Genomic DNA, 8,333 nt, shown 5'->3' with positions numbered 1-8,333 from the left:
AAGCTTCCAGGTTTTCTATGAAAGCAGCTTTGATGTTGACCTCTTTTAATACCCTTTTGATTTTAGTCCACAGATTTAACTCATTTGGGCATACCCAAAAACACTTCCCTGTTTTAATACTGCTTGTAGCTAGTTCTTGGATATCTGCACAAGGGGCGTGACACCAATTTCCACAAAAATGACAATTTATGCATATGGAAGCCCGTTTGTTTGACTGACCACAGACTACACACAGCTTCATAGTGATTTGAATGGTTGATTTACTGCAATTCTACTAGCAACCTCTTGAATATTCTATTAATAACCTCCTTAAATGAAGCTCTAGCTATTTGTATTTCTGTTTCTAACTGTTTTTGTATATTGGACAGCTTACCGTGTATGTTCCTGATATATATTTAATGTTTGTGTTTATAAGGGCGCCTACAACCCCATCCGTTTACAGTCTGCTTTATTGTCCAACGAAACCGTTTGAAACCAGTCAAGGGTTTGGACCAGTCAAGGGTTCGGACCAGTCAAGGGTTCGGACCAGTCGATCTGATCTGATCAGTGGGTCACTTATTTAAACCATACTGGTCGGTGATTTGAGCTAACACATGAAGGATCTATTGGAAATTATCTACCCGAGTAATATGTGATTTGATTGATACAAAAGTATAACTTGCGTGTTGAAGAGCCGGTGACTGCTGGCAGCTCCTACAATGACGAACAGTCGACCTCCACCCTTGTTTATCAATCGCTGTATCTAGCTTTTCTATTTTTTTCACCACAATAAATGCTATATTATCACTATAGTTGACTGGTGCAAATTTTGGAGGAAGGACGCTTTTTCTGGAGTAATAATTGCTTCTCGTTGTGTATATTGCGACCGCTGGTAACTACAGGTTATATGAAATTCACAGTATATGTCTGGTATTTCAAGAAAAAAGAAGCTAATGAAAGTCACTCCACTCCACTAAGTAACATTATAATACTTGTTAGTTGCTACTACAACACTGTAATCTGCTATTCACTGGTATCACTAGATTATATGCGAGTACACTAGCCAGCCAGGAAGATTATTAAAAACAGCTGACCTGTGGTAAGTTTCTGGAGACTTCTGGCACCAGCCTCTATAGGCTTATCACTTCATTTACAAATTCACCTGTTTTCAAATGACACTTTAGCCTTTGTCATCAGTATACTAGGGAGCCACTGTATAGTATACACTATACACTATGTATACTCAATGTTTTCAGTGAGACTTTCTTTTCTCTGGCACAAAGTTCAATTATTATTATTTTTCCACACGGGACACAGGCCTATGATTCCCCTCTGGCAGTAAACTCTGCTAGGTAGTGCACTCTAATTCTCCTTTTTTGACTCAGTAAATAATGTTTTCCGCCCAAGATTGGTTCCAGGCGCTAGAGGGATGTATCGTATAGGATTGATGACACAAATTAAAGTTCTAGCACGTAAGAGTGACCGTGAAAACACGAGAAAACCCGGAGCACAACGAGGCACGCTGACACTGTCACGCTGACATCCTTGTCTACTTGTCTACTAGTGGAAAGTAAAATGACTTCTTTTATTCCTGTTTGTCATTTGTGTAGTGTTAAGGGACCTAAACGTCCAGATTGTCCTTCTAAGAAGGTCCAAAAAGTTGGAAGATGTTTTAAAGACTTTAATGACCAAGCACACCCTTCTGTTCAGGAACAGTTAATGGACTTAATGTATCTACCATTTTACGAGACACTGGATGCACATGTATAGTAATTTCTGATAAGCTGTTCCCTAATCTTAAAGAAACTCATTTCTCTGCTATACTTTCAGACTACTTGGGCCGTACAGACACTTTTCCTACCATCCGTTGTTACATTAGGTCTAAATGGTTCACAGGTTGGTCTGAAGCCGTACTAGCTCCCATCACTTCTTGCTCCGTACTAATAGGTAATGTAAAAGGTGCCATTCTTCCTTCTGAGGTTGACCTTTCATCACCAAAGATGGACATAGGTGTTTCAGATCCTCTTCCTGTAGAATCAGAGAAGCCCCTCGAAAGTTCAGATGAGACAATGTCTCGCGATATTCATGTGGGATTAAAAACTAGTGATGCTACTCTCGAAAGTGAGGAAGTAGGATCACAAGTTCACTTGTTAGATGAAAGTGAAGATATCACTTCCGATACCATAAATGTCTTGACTAGGGCTCAGACCAAAGCCAAGGCTTCTCCTACTGTCCATCCTTTGATTTTCCCTGACTAAGCCTTTAGATATATCGAAGGACTCCTTTGTCAATTTACAATGCAATTGCCCTTCTCTTCAGAATTGCCATAATGCCGCTAAACAAAATCAAGTGATCCAAAGGAAAAACTTTTCATATAAATTTGAATATATAAAAGGTATCTTGTACAAGTCAGTATTCAAATTAAATTCAGATGAGATTGACTATTCCATCTTAGTTGTTCCAAGTCAATGCAGAGAGACTGTTCTTAAAATGGCTCATGACCTGCCAGTGGCCGGACATTTCTCGCATCGTAAAACCTTAAATAAAATTAGGGAAACCTATTTTTGGCCAAAAATGTCCTCAGATGTCACTACCTATTTTAGATCGTGTAAAGTTTGCCAACTGTCATCCTCCCGAGGTACCAGGCGAGTACCTATGGTCAAAATGCCAGTCTTTACGGTACCTTTTGAAAGAATAGCTATTGACATCGTTGGTCCTTTATCTCCACTTTCATCTGGGGGACATAGATATATATTAACATTAGTTGATTATGCTTCGAGTTTCCCTGAAGCAGTTCCCTTAAAGACCATAACTACTACAGAGGTGGCTGAAGCCCTTTTGTCCATCTTCTCCAGGGTGGGCATCCCTAGAGAAATTTTGTCTGACCGTGGGACACAATTCACATCTGACTTAATGCAATATCTATACCAACTTCTGGGAGTGAAGCCTCTCTTCACCACACCCTATCATCCCAGCTGTAATGGGAGGATTGAGCGCCAGCATTCGATTCTCAAGTCCATTTTAAGGAAACTTTACTCCCTTAAACCTAAGGAGTGGCATCGTTACCTACCCTGTGCTTTGTTTGCCATGAGGGAAGTGTTTATGTTTCTCTGTTATTATTTCTTTTTCTATTCACTAATTTTCCTGAGGAGGAGCCAGCCTGGGTAATACTGTCTGAAGTTGTTACAGGGCTGAGTAAGCCTTCACAGCTTAAGAGTGACAACAGTTGATTGCCATTACGATTACCAATCAGTGAGTTTCCAATGCTTTTGTGTCTCGCATTGTAATCGCCAATAATAAGAGTAGGCTCAGAATGAGCACAAGTTGGGAGCTCCAAGTAATTAAACTTATCAGCAGGAGCATACAAGTTAAATATGTTGAGAGCAGAGTTCCCTATATAAATCCTAACACCGTGATATTGTAGCCCCTCTGTTTTCTTATGTGCAAGAAGTTGATGGGGAAGTTATTTTTTTATATATAGAACGCAAGAGTTAGTAGATTTGAGGTTATATGCAACAAATGATGGTAATTTAGGGGGTTGAGATTTTTCAGGGACTCTGCACTCTTGTAGACACACAACATCAATGGGTTCGGTGGTTACTTTATGATGAAGGTCAGGAAGTCTTTTTCTAAGTGATGCAATATTCCAGCTTAATATAGAAAGTTTATACGAGTTTTGATCCATTATAGATGTCCTGGGATCTTGTTGACTTTCTCAGCATAATGAAAAAATTGTTCATATAAATAGCAGACCTTATCAATGTCAACAGTGTTGCCCTGGTCCATGAGTTTTCTAAGTGCACTTCCAGTTGTAAGGCCTCGTGGGAGTCTTAGTATACTCAGAGCACGACGCTGTTTATGTGTGAATGTATGATAGGTGACTCCACCACTCACATTCTCTCCTCCACTAACATTACACGCAACACTGTAACTGTCATCACCAACACCACTACCAACATTGTGTTCATTACATTTATCAACAGTATTATATTCAACATTAATATCAAAGTGGTTAACCTCATCACACTCTGCACCACTACTTATATTACGCTCATCCCTATTACTAACATTATAGACACCGCTGCCCTCATCACGCTCTTCACCACCACTTATAATACGGTCATCACTATTACTAACATCTTAGACACCACTGCCCTCATCACACTCTTCACCACCACTTATATTACGGTCATCACTATTACTAACATCATAGACACCATTGCCTTCATTATGATGCTCACTATAGTTATCAACACAGTATATTCGTCATTACTGTAATTAAGAACATCACCACCACCTTGTTCAGCAGCCTTACACTTGCTTTCACAAATTGTGACAATCTTGTAATTGGTACACTCTACACATCTTTCCTTATGTTGTTCAAGTTGTTATTTCAGGAGAAATTGTTGTGTTTCCAGTACCCTTATGCGCGACATCAGGTTGTATACCATAGGAGCAAGACTTGGAACATCTGGAGACGTGAAGTCCCGGTCAGCTGAGCTCGTTGGCTGACTCAGCTAGGCTGGTATTGACAGCAGACGTGATGGAGGTCTGTTGACATACTCCCCAGGTGAGGTGCTCAACCCCATTGTCTGAGAACAGGCATGAGCCAGTTTTCAGACTCGAGGTATCTGGTAGTCCTGGGGGGTCATTATGAGGGGTACAGGGTGAGGTGCGGTTGGCTGCGATGTGGGCAGCCCTCACACTGCAGTCAGCATGAGCTGCTGTGACTCCTGAGGTCTTACAATTGATATATTGTTTAGCAACAGTCTGTTGCTATTTGATCATATAACACCGTTCAGAAGGATGAGCGTTGGCACACACTGCACACCAGTGTGACTTAGCTGGGCATTTCCTGGCAATGTGGCCCCCAGCGTTGACACTTATAACATCAACGTTGAGGAGGTCTGTACAATGCAATGTAATAGCGTCTGTTGAAGGCTCCTCGGGAATGAATATAGCGTGGTAGATGTGGAAATTATTTAATTTCCGAAGCTATAGTGCCTAATAAGTGTTTAATGTGTTGATTTGGGTCAAAATGTATTTGTATTTTGAATGGAACCAACTGGGTTCCCGCTGCGCATGCGCAGACATGCGGGGGTATAGGTCGAACTGGGGCACGAGAGGCGGGAGTGTTTTGAATGTACTGAGGAGGCCGGGAAAGCATGGAACTAGGAAATTGGCGTTCACGGCGACCTAAGGATTAATATAGGCCTCATTTCATAATAGGAAGTGTCATAACTGTTCCTGGTGGAGAGTGAGGGAACGTGATTTACAGGACCACCGCAATAAAGTGATAAAATGAGTGAATAAGGGTAGGACCGGATGACTGGCGTGTCACCATGGACTGTGTCCCGGGGAAAATTATCCTTGGTTTAATCATCACTCATCGGTCTCAGATCTTAATGGAGTGATCTCTAATGTGTATAATAATTATGAGACATTAAATCGTCTTGTGAATTGTAATGTAATTAATGATAATAACGCTAAGTTAAGAGAATGCGTGAAGTGAAATAAGTCGCCTTGCTCCGAGTGAACACGTTAGACCTTGTTGTTCCCGTGATGAGGAAAGTGAAGTTCATTGAGTCACGACTTCTAAACCGGGACAAACCGACGGATACCTCGTCCTGCTGGAATGAGAACCGTGTCGGTGTAGCAGGACATCGAAATGAGATGGTGAATGGAGGAAATAAGGAGTATCAATCACCCACAGTTAAGTAACCCTTCTAGTTATAGCAGACTGATACTGGCCAGTTAGGTATGTTGTAATTGGATAGGTTATGGGTGATCCAGCTACATCAAGTGACCCCCAGAGAATATCTGGTAAGTGGTGGGATTATGTACAAGTGTTTTTTCCTTGACGGGTATATCCATGTGTAACCTACCCCCCCTTCATTCAGTTAAACTAATATAATCTATACAGTCCACAATTAATTAGTAGCGCCGTACTTGAGGGTGCTACCCAATTTATACTGGTCTCGGATAGATACGGATAAGATTGTGAGGGTCGAGGGGGCCACCTGCAGTGACCAGAGGTGGTTAAGTTTTCTCACATGTCTACATGGGTGACTATGGTAAACAATATCATTGTTGTCTCCCATGGAGATTACTCGTATGCATGTAATGTTGAGGTATGTACAAGTAATCACTCCTATAAAATTTTCCACAGCAGAGTCCCCTGGGCAGTCCACTCAGCTAATATCAGACCGTTGGAAAGTCGACGAGGGCTTGCAACTTGCTCTGACGCCAGATATTGAGGATTCAAGTGCTTGTTGACGTTGTAGATGACAGTAAGCACTTTAGGTGCCCTTGGTGGGGCAGCTCGGAGTTTGATGTTGGCATATTCGTGAGTGAGAAGTTTGTCTATAAATGCTGAATCATTAGGCACAAAGACGTAGTTATCCTCATCGTGGGCAAACTTGATCGTTTTCTCATGATTGTCTACTCTAGCTTCGAAAAACCATTTACACTTGGTCTCTTGATCAGTGTTGTTAGGGAAATCTAACCTGACAGCTTTGGGAGGGTGTGCGCCCACTGTATTGCTTTCAGCAAGCTTTCTCTGGAAGCCTCGTTCTTTTTTCCGAGCCTTTTTACTAAAATATGTTTCAAATCTGCCTTCACCATCATCTACGTCAACACCATCAGCTATACTCATAGCTGACAGGAGTTTCACACTGGCGATGTCTTAAAGGATACCGGTGAATAGAAGGGATAAGGAAGGAATATACACTTCGCTAGACACAGGCAAATATGGGTGTAGTGGCCTGCGGGTCGCAGTGCTATTTTCAAGGTCATTCACGGGGCCACAGTCGTCTCGATAGTTACCAATACTGCACTACTCGTTAATTACTCCAAACCTGCAGCACTTAACACAGCTAGCACACGTGTCTAGGAATGACAGACAAATTTTCACTCTGTGGACAAACAAATCAGCACAAACTTATTATGTTTATAGACGAACCTCTGGAATGTTTCAGTTAAAAAGCCATCTCCAAAGGAGTTACCAGGTACTGCAATGCTCGTTAAATTGTTCTTAACCACTCTTGTTTTGTTCCAACTATGCAGCATTCCTCCCAGAACACTCAGTGCATAGAAGAATAATAGGTACATCTTCCTCGGTTAGAGATATAACACATTTTGTACAAGTGGCACAGTCTGATTCATCTGGCAGGCCTCAGGTCTGGATCACCAACTCACGCAGGATTGGAGATTCATCCGTATTTCTCAGGTAGGCAGAGGCGACTAGCTGTGCAGAACTCCAATATTCGAGTACCAAATGAGCAGCAAAATACGCCTCTACACAGCACGTTGATAGAGGTGAACGGCTGAGTTTAAATGCAAGAAAGAGGGGTAGCTGATGAGGGGCAGCAGAGGCATCAAACGGAACGCTATTTCCAGTGTTACACTAAGTATATCACGAGTCACAGCTCACACATAAGAGTTCTCACAATACTGCAGCTGCGATCCAACAGTATAAGTTTCTATGAGGCCCAGAGGAGACACATTCGTAAGAAGGGTGAGGAAGAAACCGTGGAGTGCTAGCAGGGCTGGCACGGGCACTCAAGCTCTTATATGGACTTGCAAAATCTACCTCTAGACCTTAGGTAAACAGAGGCGAATGGCTGTGTTCCAAGTCGAGGAAGGAGGGGAGGGGGTAGGAGAGGAGAGAGGAGTAGTGAAGGTAGGCTGTTGAGAGCCACTCCAAACTAACATTTTCGTGTTTCACTAGGTACATCACTAGTCACAGCTCACACATAAGAGTTTCCACAACAACACAGCTGCGATCCAATGATATGAGTTGCATGATAAGTTGACAGTCGGGTGATAAGCAGTCCTGAGATAGAAGGCCTACGACCTCATTGAACACACACACATCCTCTCCCCTCAACCACTCAGCCTTGACTGAAAGTTTTTATGCCAACAACATTTGGTGTTCCCAGGCGGTCACCCATCCAAGTACTAACCAAACCTAACGTTGCTTAACTTCGGTGATCGGACGAGAAGTGGTGCGTTGAACGTGGTATGGCCGTTTCAACACCAGCAGCATTACTAGTGTTGATAGCAGACGTGATTGTGCTCTGTTGATGTACTTCCAGAGTGACTCGCTCAACCATATTGTCTGAAATCAGGCATGGGTTAGTATTCAGACATGAAGTATCTGGTAGGCCTTCTGCCTCATCATGGGGGGTGATGGGTGAGGTGGGAGCCCTGCGGCTGGCGATGTGAGCAGCTTTCTTTCTGCAGTCAGCATGAGCAGCTGTGGCTCCTGGAGTCTTACAAGTGATACATTGTAATGCAATGGTCTGGTGTTTCTTGATCATATCATAGCACTGGTGAGAAGAATGGGCCTTGGC

General features: G+C 42.5%; 1 pseudogene; it reads right to left on the bottom strand.

The window, feature by feature from the left end:
- Positions 1 to 7,894: 7,894 nt before the first annotated feature.
- LOC138853658 (5S ribosomal RNA) lies at positions 7,895 to 8,013 on the bottom strand (annotated as a pseudogene).
- Positions 8,014 to 8,333: the final 320 nt, after the last annotated feature.

This window comes from Cherax quadricarinatus, chromosome 36 (genome assembly GCF_038502225.1).
Source record: "Cherax quadricarinatus isolate ZL_2023a chromosome 36, ASM3850222v1, whole genome shotgun sequence".
Taxonomy (NCBI): domain Eukaryota; kingdom Metazoa; phylum Arthropoda; class Malacostraca; order Decapoda; family Parastacidae; genus Cherax; species Cherax quadricarinatus.
Note: the sequence above shows the minus strand (reverse complement) of the source record. Positions and strands in the feature narration are given on the sequence as shown.